Source organism: Rhinoderma darwinii, chromosome 4 (genome assembly GCF_050947455.1).
Source record: "Rhinoderma darwinii isolate aRhiDar2 chromosome 4, aRhiDar2.hap1, whole genome shotgun sequence".
NCBI lineage: Eukaryota > Metazoa > Chordata > Amphibia > Anura > Rhinodermatidae > Rhinoderma > Rhinoderma darwinii.
Window position 1 is genome coordinate 336,263,873 of NC_134690.1, and position 17,362 is coordinate 336,281,234.

Consider the following 17,362-nt stretch of genomic DNA (forward strand, 5'->3'; position numbering starts at 1 on the left):
CAGGTCCGGTGCACAGCAGACACAAATGGAAACCACGGGCACCGGCTCCGTCACCATTGAAATCAATGGTGATGGAAACAGAAACCTCTGGTTTCCGTCGGTGTCTGATGGAAACCTCCGACGGAACGTCAGAGCGGGACCCCAACGCAGATGTAAACGAAGCCTAAGTGTGTTGTTTCAAAAATTCCTAATCCAGTTGCTACATTAACCCCTTAATGACCGCCGATACGTCTTTTTACGGCGGTCATTAGTGGGCTTTATTCTAGAGCGCCGCCAAACTACGTCGCTGCATTAGAATAAAGTAAACAGAGCAGGGAGCCGTGAAATCTCCCTGCTCTCAGCTGCCAGAAGCAGCTGAGGGCTGGGGGCGTCCCTGCTCTGCCGGGTGAGATCGATATTAGTATCGATCTCACCCGTTTAACCCTTCAGATGCGGTGCACAATAGCGAGCACCGCATCTGAATGGTTTTGCAGAGAGGGAGGGAGCTCCCTCTCATCTCACTGACACCCGGCGATAAAATCGCCGAGTGTCTGTGTCTTCTATGGCAGCCGGGGGTCTAATAAAGACCCCCAGGTCTGCCTGCAGCGAATGCCTGCTAGATCATGCCGCAGGCATGACCTAGCAGATGCCTGTCCGTTTTAAACGGACAGGCAGTAATACACTGCAATACAAAAGTATTGCAGTGTATTATAATAGCGATCGGAGGATAGGGAAGTCCCCTAGTGGGACTAGTAAAAAAGTAAAAAAAGTTTAATAAAGTTAATTAAAAAAAAAAGTGAAAAAAAAAAAAAATGAAAAACCCAGCTTTTCCCCTTACAAAATGCTTTACTATTAAAAAAAACTACAATAAAGCAAAAAAGTTACACATATTTGGTATCGCCGCGTCCGTAACGACCCCGACTATAAAGCTGTTACATTATTTAACCCGCACGGTGAACGTCGTAAAAAATAAAATAAAAAACAATGGAAAAATTGCTGTTTTCTGTTAATCCTGACTTAAAAAAAATGTGATAGAAAGTGATCAAAAAGTCGCATCTACTCTCAAATGGTACCAATAAAAACTGCAAGTCGTCCCGCAAAAAACAAGACCTTATACAGCTATGCCGACGCAAAAATAAAAAAGTTATAGCTCTTCGAATGTGACGATGGAAAAATCTAAAAAATGGCTTGGACATTAGGGCCCAGAATGCCAGCAGGGGGAAGGGGTTAAAATATTACAGCAACAACAATGTCCTGTGTGAACATAGCCAAATAGGTACCTCCAATATATTACTAAACACCCCTTGTACCCTTGGCCTTTTGGGCAACATTGGCCCCTAATTTTCTGTCTCAGCCCTTTGTTTGCGCAAAAGTGCAAAAATCTTCTGCTTTAGCATTATGAGAGAAGTTAAATTACTTTATTGGGTTTTATGTCCATGAGATTAACCATTGTATAATTAAAAGTTATGTAACTTTCTTATATTCTTTGTTTCTCAATTCTTCACATTTTCAAGATCTGAGTCTTCTTTCGGTGAGTGGAAACTGTCTTGTGTCTGAAAACCGGTCCTGATCATGTCCAACTGGGATAGTTGCAAAGCTTAAGGCCTTATTCACATGATAGGGATAATCGGCTGTATGACGGACATTTTTTTTAATGGCCGTCACACAGCTGTATTAAAATCAATGCATGTCTATGGGGCTATTCACACGGCCGTAGTTTTAACGGACTGTGTGAACGGCCCGTGAAAAAATAGGACATGTCCTATTTTTGCCCATTTTCCTGGATCCCTCCATAGACTTAAGTCTATAAGGGATCCATGAAAACGGGTCCTGCACGGGTGCAAATCATCCGTGAAAAACCGTTGTTTTTCATGGCCGATTTGACACCCTTTCGTGTGAATACAACCTCAGAATTTCACAGATATGTCTTGTAAGAAGCCACTGCAGCCTCTGAATGTAAACAAGAATATTCCCATTCACTAACAGCAAGTAGCATGCACATAAATATGTTTTATTTATATAAAACAGAAAAACTATTTTGGACCGGTTTCACTCGGCCGTATTCAGTCTGTAATATATGTTCAGGGAGGCGGGATCCTAGCATCTTAGCTATCTATGGGGCTAGGAGTCCCTGCTTCCCCGTGGGAATACTGTCCCGTACTATAATCATGTTTTCAGTACAGGACAGCATTCCCGTGGGGAGGCAGGAGCTCCTAGCATCATAGATAACTATGATGCTAGGAGCCTGGCTCCCTGAACTGTGTTCGGTCCTGGAAATTCTGCCGACATACAGTCTGTGTAATACGGACCGAACACGGCTGTGTGAAACCGGCCTTAGCTTTTAAGAAATGTTACTATATAATTTTGAACACTACAAAGTACTTTTAATAAAATATAAAATGAAACACTAAATTATAACACTTAACTTTTACGACTTTTGAATGTGAAAACTGTGTTAGGATTCCAGAAGAGTAAATGGTGGATTTATTCTTAAATCAAACTTCATAAAGTGGGTAAAGGTAATTATTTATAGCTTCAGTACAAGTGTAACACCTTTTAATTAATAAGGACGTTGGCACAGCCAGGTAGTCGAATCAAAGCAGTTAACGAGTCGTTGAAATGAAATAATGAAAGACTTTTGAAGAAAAAAGCAGTGCAGTGATCCAAAAATACTATACATCAAATTTAAAGAATAATAAATGATTCTTCTACTGAAGGCAAAGGCATTGTACAAAAATATCCGTCACGTTCCAAAAAGGGTAAATTGTATGAGTGATATACTGGTATACGGAAAGATGTAAATTTTATAAATGTGGATAAAATAAGAGAGAGAGAGAGTACTCGGGAATGCAAAATATAGCATCTAGTAATAAAGCAAAGGCTCAATACTGAATAAGGCATAATAGGTACAATGTATAAATACTAGTAAAAATATGTTTAGGATAGTGTTGTCTATACTAAAGTAAAAAACTTCACCAGTTTATCAATTCACCATCTCCTAACTAATCTAATAGGCGCTATGATGCTGATAAACTACAGTGTGATTTGCTTTAAAAAAAAGTTTATTATTTGCAAAATTATGAGTGTTTTTCTAAATATGTAAATGAGCCTTTATTAGACAAGTGGGAGGTAACAGCAGCGATTCTCCTGAGGTGGAGCTACCTTACAGCCTCTGACGCTGTCCAATCAGCATGAAGCTGCTTCACACAGTGTGAGAGACTGAGGCTGGAGGGAAGGGGGATCACTTCAAATACCCATATCTCGGGCTGTGCGCCACCTAAAACAGCGAAGGCATATGAAAGAGGAGATTCTAATCTTTCATATGACACCAGGATTCCAGTTCTAGCTGTGACACAACCGGAGATATCACCTGTTGAAAACACAGTCGGGAATGGAAGCTGTATACTATATGACCATGCTGTGTTGCTGGGCAGGAAAAGGGGAGAAGCCATCCTAATGCAAAAAGTTGCAGTGAGGTTCAGGAGCTTCAAGTTACTCCTCTGTATAATATGTTCAGCCTTGATCAAGAAGTCAATTTTCTATGCCAACCACGCAATTGAGTGGCATTCATGAAATCAAATGTTGAGTAAATACAGTGACATTGAGCACTTTGGTCACTTCTGGGCAAGAGTTTAGAAGGAAAGCCAAAATCACAATTGTTTCATTTAGAACTACAAAGGCCTTTTTTCTTTCTACTTTTTGTTTAAAAGACCTTCATTTCTTGATGTATAACACATTACATTGTTTCATTTATTATAGCATTACCCTAGAATTTCTGTTTTAACAAGTCACTTGTTGTTGATACACCAAGCATGACTAACTGGCTGAAAATCTGCCGTCAACCTTAGGCAATCATAATATTCTATATAAGTTATACAATCCAGCTTCCCACATGAATATTTGAATATCATCACAGATCAACACAGCCCAGTCCTTTATTTTATGCAAAAGATAAACTCAGCGTCCAAGACTATTTTGCAGCAAAGCCCTCAGTAAACACGTCGGACACATTTAGACTCAGGAATGGTTTATCAAACATTTGCTGCTGATTAGCGAAGGGATTACTGAGGACATGGCTAAGCCTGGAACCAATAGACAGAATGGAAACTTTACCACCGATGTAAACAAAAGCAAAATTGTGCCAAGACCACCAATACTACGCTCATATTACACTGAATGTAACTTCAATGAACAGTCCCAGATTCTGTAATATGGCTTCAGAAATAGTCCCACAGATGGCAAATCCAGAAGACCCTGAAATACTCAGGCGGTTTTTACAATTATTCAGTGTTATATGTGGTTCAAATTAAAACGAAACTCAAATTAAGAAAGTGTGACTGAGAACTGATTATTTATTATCAGAATTCTAACAATATTTACAGTAAGTATGCTTTAAATATTTGAATTGTCAGATACCAGTGAAAACGAAACATAAAAGGACCAATAACAACTCAGAAAATACTTTCTATTTCTCCATAGTGATATCATGTATCACATTCTTCACCTTTGGTCCCACCGATAGAGGGCAGGAATTTGCCATGTATCAGAAATATTCTTCTATATAAATGGTCAATCAGAGTAACAGTTGTAAACTGGTCTTATGGCGAGATGGGCAATAATATATTCTTAGGTCGGTTTCACTTGGTCTAATTTACCTGCTTTTTAGTGTCCGCATTATAACGTCATCACCCAGATCCTCGCAGTATTACAGAATCGAACTTAGATCACCATAAAGTTCTAAGCTTGACATGGGGTCTAACTGGCTGTATTATGACCATGTGCAACCGGCCTGGTCCATATACTAAAGTACACTTAAAAAGTATTTCCTATAAGCACTCATTTTCTGTCAAGTAGATCATCATTTTATTTAGTGCTTCAAGGAAAGTTTAGTGGCAGCAAACAAATATGGTGATCGTTACAGCTGAGTAATCAGGTAGCGATTAAGTACAAGTTACTTAAGCACAGCAGGATAGAACCAATAGTCGTAGGGGTTCTTTTAAAACATACATTTATTAAAGTACTGTGTGTTATGTCACTGGACCGGTGCCTTCATCAGGTATGAGCAGTGGTACAAAAAAATCAGATATATAAAGGTGACATACAGTGAGAAATTGCGAGAAGAAGACGGGTTGAGATTACATCATGGGGTCATAGTATGCTGCAGTAAATACAGTAAAAACACTTATAAAACTAGAAGACCAATATATAATAATTCATTATAAAAAGAAGGTGATAACATGCTTACTAAATATGATGCAATAAAAATATATATATTTTTTTTTAATCAGTTCAATTTTATTCAAAAAAACTCCACATTATTACAGGTCATTGTACGTTCTCATACAGTGTATAAGCAAATTTCAACAGACCCAATTATTTACATCCAACCAAACATTCCCTTCCCCCCAACTCCCCCTTGTATCCCCCCAGCCGGTCTTCTCAGTACCACTTTTCCAATCCTCTCTCCTTCTCTTCCCCTTTTCCCTTCCCCATCTTACTCCTGCTCTCCGTATGTACCCCCCCGTCAGTGGCCCTATACCTGAACTTGTTGCCTTAGTGTCATTAGCTCCACAGAAGCATACCCAGATTGATCAATCCACCTAGCCCATTGTTTTTCAAACTTGACCTTGGACCCCCTCTTGGAGTATATCCTATATTCCATCAGAACCTGTGAGTTAAGTGCCCCTATGATTTCTTGTTTTGATGGTGGCTCCGCATCCAGCCAGTGCTTTGCTATTCCTTTCCTCACTTGATACAGTATTTTAGCAATTGCCAACCCTGACATCCTATCCCCCCCCCAAATCTCCAACATACCCTAGCAGCATTACCACAGGATCCCATGGAATCTGTACCTCAAACACTCTCCCCACTAGCTCCGATATTTCCGTCCACAGACTCCCCAACCTCCCGCATGTCCAGAACATATGAAGGATGTCTGCTTTTTCCTCCGGGCACCTAGGGCACTTGGCATCCGCTCTTAATCCCATTTGTTTCAGCACCCACGGGGTCCTATACACCCTATGTATCAGAAACAACTGCGATCTTCGTTGTGCTACATTAATGGACAAAGTACATGTTGCTGCCAATACCGCCTCCCAGTGGTCTGTTGTAATAGGACCCACATCCCTCTCCCATACAGCTTTCACTGGTGCCATAGGGTCCCCCAGATGTTCCACCAATAACCTGCGATAAACCAATGAAATTAATCCTTTTGATGTAACTGCTTTTGCAATATGCTCCAACACCCCCGCGGCATGCATCGTCAGGTCCACGCTGACCGCTTGTGTCTGCACAGCATGCCGAATCTGCAGGTACTGATAGAACATGCGGGAGTCCAGTTGAAACTCCTCCCTCATTTGCTGAAAAGATTTAAGTATGTCTCCCTCGTACAACTGGCTCAATCGTATTATGCCTCGCTGCTCCCACCCCTGCATCCCTTCCAATTTACCCAATTCCCCCAAATAAGCATTCCTCCAGAGTGGTGTATATTTAGTGCACTCTCCTATCCCCAGCAATTGCTTGCACTGCCACCACACCTTGTGTATGAGCAGCAGAGTGGGTCTGGTACTCGCCATCTGTTTATAGCTGTGCGCTTCCAGTCCTGCCAACGGGTTCTCCCCCCCCCCCAGATATGATAGGATGCGCGCACTGGATAAAAATATATTTTTAGTAAATATAAGTGAATTAAATAATTACGTGCGTGGGAACAGTGAGTAGTACGGCACTTTGCTGTGAGAGTTACTGCTAATAGAGAGCTTGCAGAGGAAGGACACTAAGTTAGGCAAGATGACAACAACGTCCTCACTGAAAAATATTTGTAAATATTGGAAGCATGATAGAACACAGCGTGTGTATTGGCAACCTGTGACAGGCTGTTGGTGTAGCCGAACAAACAAAGCGGCGGCTGATGTCACGACTGATTGCTAGCAGTGGAATAGTCTGGTTTCAGTTTCTTTTCATGGGGTATCGGCCATAATCAGACGTATCGGCCAGTTGGCTTAAAGTAGAAGTAGCACATAGATATAGTTTGATCAGTATATGCAGAAGTTAGTTATCATAGTAACCAGATGCTCCAGGCTGTATTTTTAATTTACTTCCTAAATGCTAAATGAATAAACTTTCTAAATAGTCTCCATTCAAAATGTCCTACTGTTTGCTGTTGTAGCGTCTGTGCAGCTCCTGTAAATAACTGGTTGTGCTGCTGCTTCTAATTCAAATCAATCAGTCCATTTCTCCTGACGGGCTCATGTACTCTGCTCTCCATCCTCCCTTTTCTCAGTGTTAGAGATAGCAGCAGGCAGTGGGATGAGAATGTACGTGGCAGATCAGAGAGTGGAGAGGGGGGAAAGCTTCCAAGTTTTCAGAGAGGACAGATCACACTCAGTATCATAATGGATATAGAAAGGAGAGCAGAGGGGGAATCCCTCAGGTTAGTGTAGAGAGAAAGCTGTGCTGATACATAAGAGGTAGTGAAGGCAGCATCATCCTGGGCACACAAACCACAAATCCTGCATGTATTACTGGGAGAGACACGTTCACAGTAGACAAGTCTGAAACTAGAGCCGCTTGCAAACTGAATATCAGAGGGTCTGAAAATTAAAAAAAAGGAATAAAGATTGTAGCCTGAAACTTAGTGCAGCTTTTTTCTTTTTTTTTTTTTATCTCCAGGCAACCATGAACATATAGAAAAATATATTTTGCAGCCTGAAACTTAGTACAGCATTTTTTTTTATCTCCAGGTAACCACTAACATACATAAAAATATATTTTTCCATGTTAGAGGTGTCCAGAAAATTTAACTCAGGGCTGCACAGTGTGCTCAAGATAACGGAATGGAAATGTCACTGACATGGGTGGGGGGGGATTTTGTGAGTAGTGGATCTTCTATTAAACACGTAGACAAATTATCTTTACACCCCAAGTATTGAGTTGTGAATAAAGCTAGGCATTGATGGCCACATGACTCACCAATATCAACTGTCGGCATGACATCTCTCCACACTCAGAACTCCTACTGCACCAGTGGTGTCAGCAGGAGGAAACTAATGCTTCCCTTTTGTACTGTATGAAAAAAAGGTAGTATTTTTTAATCACTTTATAGCATGTTGTAAATCATAATGAGATGCTACTGGACACATCTTATGATCAAGATCAAAAGCTTAATTGTTTTATGGGTGGAGAAACGGCATCATATGTGGCCAGGCCATCTTCGTTGGTAACACCAATTTGCTTTGCGGGTTGACATCCTATCAATTGTTAAAGAAGCTAAATTTCTGTCTATAACTTGAATTACCTCATGACAATAACCTCATGTGAAACAGACATGGAATAATTGAAGGCTTCCTGATGCTTCATCCAATGTACTTTGCATGAAGAATCCCATTAGACGATCCATTTTACATAAAGCCTTCTTTGTGTAGATATGATAGAAGCTTGCCAGGCAGATGATACTTGCTCCTTTAATCATGCAATAATAAACAGTCTATAATTACATGATAGTATAAGGATGTAAGTTATTTTCTCATCTGGCTCTCATATTAATATTTTATTGTCTTCTACATACTTTCCCTTATGTGTAATGCAGCAATATAATACTGCACTACATCTTCTCAGCAAGTTCAAGCCATGCTTTACAGTCAATACCTGTAATAGCAGGTTAACCATTCCATATCTATTTATAGGAACCAGACAGTGTGGTTTATCAGAAATTAGGCAATGGCTTTAAAACACATAGATCTGTAACAACATGATCACTATCATTTGGGTGGTTTTACATCCACATTTTGTTAGAATCTTACGAAACTGCCCTAATGAGTTCTATTACAGACATAATCAAGTAAACAATGGCGGCAAAAGTTTAAAACGGCAGTGAGTGACTCCAATCTGTGGTCCCTTTTTTGTGACAGCCACCATAACGTACTAGTATGCATATAGTCCAGGCCTAACCCATACATGGGGAGGAGCAACACCTCCTCAGGCCCTAAGTCGGACTGTTCCTCTGCTTTAGTGCTATGAGATCAATTAAAAGGTTTTTCGAGTTTTATATAAATAGTTATTTATTGTATAATGAAAACGTATATAACTTTCTAACAAACTTTGTACATCCTGTTATTCCTCACCTTTTTAAAGATCTTTACTATATCCAAAAGCTAAAAACCCAAAACAACTAAGGTTAGTTCACATAGAGTTTTTTGGCGTTGATGTTGAGGCTGAAACCTTGATGGAATCAGCGCCAAGAAATGGCCCAAATCGCTCCCCAATATTTCCAATGAGAAGTAGAGGCGTTTTTTCTCCCCTGAGCAGTTTATGGCCGATTGTGGAAAAAAAAGCGGCATGCCCTTTTTTCGAGCGGTTTACGCCTCTGACCTCCCATTGAAAACAATGGGAGGCAGAAAAAACCTGCTCATTTTGAGTGTTTTTGCGGCAGTTTCTGCTTGCGATTTTGGCATTAAGAAAATGCAAAAAAAAAAAGCGTCCAAACATGCAGGCAATTACAAATCTGCCTCAAAATTCCTGAAGAAGTTTTGAGGAAAATGTTGCCTGCCTGTGAGAAAACGGTGTGAACTAGGTCTAATACTTTTCACAGCTAAAGGTTTTGTACAATTGTAACCAGTCTAGGAAATCCCTTGGGAACAAAATATATTAAAGGCTATGTACGCTATCAATGTTTTTTTAATTTATTAGAAGTTTTCTAATTAACTTTTATTTAACAAAAAAATATCCTTTGAACAATACAGCTCCTGTGTTCTGTATACAAAGAAGCTGTATCATTCTCTCTTAGCCGATTCCATCAGTGCAGCTGAACTGACGGCTTTGCTGAGATAAGGTTCTGTGTGCCTCTAAGGCCGAATTCAGATGACAGTGGTATACGTCCGTGTGACGGTCGTTAAAATAACAGCCGTCACACGGGCGCATGTTGTTAGGAAAACACCTGTTCCCTTAAGGTCGCTATGACAGCCTGTCTAGCTTCTGGGCGGTTCTTCTTTTGCTTTGAGCCTATCTCTCTTCTCTGCCCTTCTGCCAATCAGCTGTGGGCTTGTATTTATACCTGTCTCTTCCCACCTGTCTTTGCTTGTGACTGTTTCCTGGTTCCTGATCAAGCTCCTGATTGCTCCTGCATTTCTGATTTCTGGACCTCGTTTATACTGACCTCTCGTTAACCCTCTGCCTACCGATTCTGATTATCCGCTCCCGAATGTTTTTGACCGCGGCTTCTCTGAGTACCTCTACTCCGTTTCTGGACTTTCCGTTAACCTACTGGCTGTCTGGTTTCCAGCTCAGGTTTGCCTTTATTGCACCTTTTTTCCAAAACTACACTGTGTTAAGACAACCTGGGTTCTAAGTACATCTCACCTTGCGGTCAGCTCTGGTGAATACCTTAGAGTCGCCTTAGATTCTGTCGACCAGAGTGGGTACGGATTACGTGCACGCCCTCTCCCAGCAGACTCCAGCAGCCTTAAGGTATCACTCTACTTGCATTGACATAACACATGTATTTCAATGGGGCCCTTCACACGGCCGTTGTTTCAATGGACCATGTAAAGGGTCAGTTGAAAATGAGAACATGTCCTATTTTGTTCCGTTTTCACGGATCCCTCGATAGACTCAAGTCTATGGGAATCCGTGAAAACGGGACCCGCACGGGGGGGAAAGTCGGATGTGAAAAACGTCAGTTTTTCATGTCCGAGTTTCCCCACGTTTGTCTGAATTCGGTCTAACACTCAAGATCAATCTAGTATCGATCACATCTAAGTTCATGAACTATTGCTAAGCTTGTGGGGACAATGGATTGCCTATGTTGGATACAATGCATCAGACAGGCCAAATGTTATTTCCTGTCAATTTATGAAATGAAACAAATAAAATTACATTATAATGTTGAATTGAATTCTATTATTATTCTGTTTTACGTGACAGATGTAGTAAGTTTGAGTAAATTTATGATTATTACTCAACATACCGGAAAAGATATAAAAAATGCTTATAAAACAATACATAAAAAGAAATTCTCTTTTTAAACATTGGCCAGAACAATAGTTCCTCATATGAGTCCTGTGGGACTTCTAAACATGGTTGAGGATGTTTTGACTTAAACTAGGTGGATAAAATACATAATTTGTGCTTAAATAATAGAGGAATAGCTTGTTAGGTGTAATGTATTACTATATTATATGTACAGTGGATTCTGTTTATATAGAAACAATCTAACATGTAGGTACTTTTCTATATAGTTGATGGAGTCGGCTCATGGGGGTATCCAAGTTACAATTTTCTGCTTAGAAATAGATCCTCTTTCAAGGGTAATTTTGTAGTTTAATGAGGTTGTCAACTTTGCACAATCTCTTCTTTTTACAAGGGTGCCTGATATTAACCTGATGACAGGATGTTCCGCTACCAAGAGCCTCAGCGATCAGCTGTAATCTGTAAAGGGAATCTGGCAGAAAGTGTTACATTTCCCTGCAGTGCCACCACAGGAGAAATTATGCAGTACATAGTGCCCATTTAAATCAATGTAATGCATGGATGTCCCCCAGGGTGAGATAAATTGTATGTATCTGTTCTGCACGCTGGCTAATAAATGAGGATCCTGAACTGGGGATTGCTATCAGTTACTTCACGTTACATAATAAGGTATTTGAAAATGGGCTTTCTAAACCAGATAATCCATTTAAATGCAAATATAATGTAACTATGCATATCATTATTTTATTGAAATTTCCACTTCATAAGACACACTCAGAATTCTGCAAGGAATCCATCATCACAATGCTGTCCCCAGAGCTTGTCTGAGATATTATCATGCACTGTACTCTAGGAAAGTGCATTAGGAAAGATATAGTTCAGAAACCCATACAGTTTATAGGCTATGAAAACCTTTTGATGTCTTTTTTTTAATTTAATTTATATGTTTTGGCATACTAAACATTTTTCTAATATAGTTAAATTAACTTTTATTTTTATTTTGTTTTAGCGCTGCAGCTTCTGTGTATCCACTGTACATAGTAGCTGCATAACGCCGCTGTAAGCCAAATCCGTCAGTCATTACTGCTATATTTTCTATACTTCTTAGCGCACATTTTGATCAAATTATGTGAATGTGATTACTATTTGATATGCTTCTTTATGTCAGATATCTCGTGATATAATATCTTGTGAGTTTGTGCTTTCAGATGCCAGTGTATTGCAATACTTAATCACACAAGGCCGTTGTCCCAATTTTTCTCTGCTATAGGGAGCTTTGGTAGCAAAGTTCGCATACTGGTGATGATTCTCCTTACATCTTGCTGAAACGTGTTTGTTAGATTTCGAGTGGCAGAATAGGCTGACTTTCCCTCTGGAACAACCAGACTTTCCTGCATTCAATTTGTGCAGATCAAACTTTATTCTGTTTTGTGTGGGCTCACCTGCCACGACAAGGCAACCTCATTCATCTGCCTCCATCCTGGTCGTACACTCCACCACATGTTCAAGGCTGTTTTTAATTAGAGCAGAATAAGGCTGGTTTCTACCTATCTTGAATCAATTTTGTAGGCCTAGGCCCAAGAGATAGGCAAGTCTCCTGTTGTACAGGTATAATGTCTGTGTAGGAATCAACTGTAGAGGCCGCTTTGGCAGGCGGACCCACATGAATTGATAAAAATGTACCCTAAGAGCCTCACGTTCATAGGTATAGTCAATTTAACAGTAATGAAATTTAAAATAATAAAATCATTACATGTTTGTATATATCTTAGCGCCGGTAGGGTGTTTTTTGCCATGTTTTTGCCTTACATTGCAGTTACAGCAGATTTTCACCTACCCATTTATTTCACTTTGTTAGGAGGTGCTGACCAACTCTGTCATTCGCATTGACGTATATGTTTTCCTATACATTTAATCAATGTTTTGTGCTCCATTTCTTCACTAAAGAGCACCGATCCCCAATTACCTCAGACGCTTACATAGGCATCTCTCTGCTACGACTATGGAAATCTAGAGTTCCCACTGCTACACTTAAGGGGTCCGGTCAGTATACACCTGTATAAACTCCTGTTTAGATAAATGTAATTATGTAAAATTCATAATGATTTTGTGCGTCAGGGATCCTTAGACTTATGAAATACTGTGATGTATAAATAGGACATAGGCCTAATGTATATGGCCGGATTATAGATTAGAACACACTAACAAAAGTATCTTGAATAAACAGAAACTATTGAGTACTTTTATTTACTGATATAAAAACCGGGTAAAAAGCTGATCTTATGGACCATGGCTTCAGTGTGGCTGATGAATGTCTACTTTGACAGGCTATATGTGAACGAATAATACCCTATCACAGCCCGCAAGCAGCTTATGGGGATCAAGGTTTTACCGGGTTTATACTAGTAAATGAAAGCACTCCCAGTACTTTGTTACTTTGCACGTAGGGGAATGTATTACTTATTACACGACAGTTTTCTGGCATAGAAAAGGCACAAGCGGCACAAAAGTGGCAATTTGTGTATACAAATTACGACGTTTGTGCAATATGCGCTGCTCGCAACACTTTTCTAAAAATTTAGTGTACCTTAACACAAGGGCGTCTACAAATTTACTATAATTTATGCCAAAAACTGCAGCAAATTATAGTGCAAATTTACGCCAGCTCATAACTTACGTAGATTTGACTTTAGAATTTGGAAGGTCATAGATGCGCCTAATTAATTAAGAGACGCGTGTCTCTTAAGAAATTAGGCGTTTCTTACACCAGCGTGTTTTAGATTGAGACTGGCATATGAAATTCCAGTCTTAATAAATTTCCTTTTTTTTAACCTATATTATCCCTTAAAAGTGGTGGTCTGATTTAGACAACCCCTTGTAAAATGGCCTGTTGGGGCATTGTGAGCTTATGCGTGGAATGGATCACCTATTCGGGACCCCATCTATCAGTTAGGGTAGAGAGCCACTCTAAAGAGTGTTTACCTCTTAAGGCCTCATTCCCACTTCAGTTATTTTCTTCAGGGTGCTATCCGATTTTTTAACAAATAGCACCCTGGCACATTCATTTCAAAGGGGCCATGCATACTTCCATTGTTCTAACAGAACCATGTGGCCGTTCCGACAAAAATAGGACAGGTCCTACTTCTGGTCGTTTTTGACGGAACAGTCACGGTTCCATTATTAGCGGCCGTACGATGGCCAATGGAAGTGTGCATGAGGCCTAAAGCTGAGGACTGTGGTCCGTGTAAAGTGATCTCCTAACTTAGCAGCACAAAGGAAAGAGATCACAGCAATATTCAGCATGCCCTCTCAATCTATCGACATATGGATATCTTCCTTGGGCGCCACACAAAAAGGTTGTTTCGGTCTCTAAAGCAGCCTGTGAGTTCAAACCTAATGCATAATGTACATCATAAACTTTACATATGCTTGGGGAACTTCGCTCAGGACCCCCAAAATTGTCCCTCCCTGAAGCATAGCTTGAAGTTCCTGGGCCCCAATGCAAAATCTGTAATAGGGTCCTCCACCTGCCATGTGTCATTTATAATACTGGTGTCTTCTTATGGGCCTTTGGGCTCCTTCAGTTTTCAGGGCCCATTGTGGCTGATCTTTCTGCATGCGCTATACTGTAGCTACGAACCTCAGCCAGAGTGAGAGCCATTAAGAGCAGCGGAAACTCGTCCATGTATTATATGAATGCCTGCCATGTAATTCTACACATACCAATATTTGTTTACAGGCATCTCGACAAAGATTTATGACATTTGATGACCCTCTATAACCATTGTTCAGAGATTAGCACTTGAGGCCAAATCGTAACACAATGCATATTAACAAGTATGTGCACTATACATATATAAGCAATACCCTTGAAAAGTTAATTGCAGATATAGGCTCTTTGAGCACATGACTAGAGTTGGGCATACTGATTTGGCACGAATCGAATTTGGTCCAAATTTCCCAAAAGTTTCAGATTTTACTAAATCTAAATCTTTTGAAGCTTGCGGTGCACGAATTGCCAAATTGGGGGGCGCTGGCAAGCACCGGCTGCCATTTTGCAGTTTCTAGGGAAAAAAAAAGGGGAGAAGAGGAGATTAAAAATAAAAAAAACATACTCACCACCTCCCCTCCTCTCCCGACACGTCCCTGCCGGTAGTCACATGGGATAAAACGACGTCATCTTACCTGACGGCAGGGACACGTCGCTACGGGAGACCATTGTAGATGGTGAGTGTTGTTTTTTTTGTGGAATCCCAAGTGCCCCAATTGCCTTGTTGGACTCTGATATCTTGTAGGACTATATCTCACTTGGATACAGTGTATACTGTGTCTCACTTGGATACAGTCCTAGAGCACATCAGAGAGTCTGACAGAGCTATCAGCGGACTTGCGATTTGCAGCAAATTTATTTGGACCGAATTTCGGTGGGGGGGTCATTTTGATAGAATCGACCCCGAAGCTAATTTCAGGAAATTCGCTCATCACTACACATGATATAATTGTGTATACTGTACATGAACATGGATTTCCATCTTGTATCCTAAATGCTGAAATTAGTAACTGTTGCTGCAATTGGGACGTACAACAATGCGATCTCCACATTTCATGCTGATCTTAAATGCCAAAGAAAAGACTGCTAATATATTCACTGGGATGAAACAGATAATGGATAATCGTTCAATGAAATATCTTCAGCGCACAAGTGAATCCAGGCTTATTTAACTCATATCTTTGACACAGAGAAGCCGCCTTTCACACACAAGCGCCACAGACAATAAAAATAAAGTAAGTCCTAATCTTTGCTGTGCAATTGCAGTCATTACTTGTCTTTCCTAAGCCTTCAGAGGAGATTTGGATTACATGACTCAGGGTTACTGAAAGCCAACAAGATAACAGACTGAAACTAGACCAATTACACTATGTTATCAATACAGGAAAAACACAAACACAACTTCTGTAATGCTCCAACTATAGGTAAGGTTATGCTACATCATTGATTTAGATTAGTTCTAAAATACCAGATTTACACCTGGAACTGATGAAAAGAATTTAAGTACCATCTATATATTTTTGCGTAATTTTTTTAGATGGGTGTAACGGAGCATAGTTTCTCCGACGTAGCAGAGCTGAGTTTATCTTTTTCAACTGTGATATCACAATGTGTCATGTGTGGTCTTACGTAGTACTGCAGGTGAATCAGGCTGCATTATCTTAACTTGGAGAGTTGTCACAATGCACAAACAATGCAGTCCGAAGCAAATGGCAAATTCAACACTGCTACATTAGTGCTTGTAAAATCAGAAAGTCACATTACATTATTTTGATTTAACTTGTTACCACAATTCCGTAACATTCATTCATATCTCATTAAACTGTTAAACAGTTAACAATTCACTGCCAAAGAAACTGGGTGTGATGGGTGTTTAATATGCAGCTATCTATGAACTGGAGATCGGTCTTTGTTATACAGAAAATGCAGCTGTAAAGCGTATCTAAATGTATTGTGCTCCTTAGGATTTGCCTTTAAATAGAGTGAGGATTTCCTGCCAGTCCCAAAGAACACTTTAGTTTACAGCTGCAGTAGTGGCATTATAGATATAGATATAGATAGACTCCAGTAGAGCAAGACAGAACCTGTCAGTTTACTGAGACCCAATAATCTCCCATCTACTATCTCTTCATCAGCAAGAAATCGTCATCCCGGAGGATAATCAATTAGGACAAATGAGATTTATCATAGTCAAATATTGCGTTAAAAGAAAACTCATTTACCTTTTTATGTCCAACTCTTTATCCATATAATCCAGAGAAGTCCCAAATACAAAGTAGTAGAATGAGGCAAACTTCTGTGCACTAGGTAGTCCCTCAGTCCAGCTCCTTACACGGTCTTCAGCCTGGTTTAAAGAGCCTGTTGAGTTCCTCAATAGGATAATAGAACCACATACCACATACAGCCAGTATACAACAGACCTATGATTTCAGCACTGCCGCTTCCCAGTCCAAACACCCTGGCATACACTACCATGCAGCCTCTGCTACTGACTCCTGTCCCTCCTCTAAAGCCAGCCCTACCCTCCCCTGCCGCAGCAGCTGATCCACAGAAGAAACCTACCCCTCCTTTTCCTTCCCTTCCACTCCCCAGCCAAAGGGTTGAGGCTGTAGGATATGTCTCTGGAGAACTGCCAATTCAGAGCAGTCAAATTATTTCTCCAGTCCTTGAGAAGTCAACCACTGTTTTCAAGCATTTTTTCCTAGTACAGATGAAATGAGCATTTTTCCATGTATACTTTTATGTTGGAAGGTTTCGTGTTCTGTATGTTTAGTGATTAGTGTGTTATATGGGTATTACCAGTATTTATATAGTAGCGGTGCACAGAGCAGGGACTCACATGTTCCCTGTCCCCAGCGAGGCTCACAATCT

General features: G+C 40.2%; 1 protein-coding gene across 2 annotated transcripts in view; it reads right to left on the reverse strand.

Moving 5' to 3' along the window:
• PLEKHG1 (pleckstrin homology and RhoGEF domain containing G1) overlaps window positions 1-16,984 on the reverse strand; it is a 219,630-nt gene extending 202,646 nt beyond the window's left edge. The window contains exons 1-2 of one of the 2 annotated variants that reach the window (XM_075862847.1): window positions 16,912-16,969; window positions 16,714-16,835 (exon numbers count right to left, since the gene is read on the reverse strand). The gene's annotated coding sequence lies outside the window, so the exon portion shown is untranslated. Of the gene's footprint in view, window positions 1-16,713 lie in introns of both variants that reach the window. The other variant, XM_075862850.1, reaches the window with a different exon arrangement.
• Window positions 16,985-17,362: the final 378 nt, after the last annotated feature.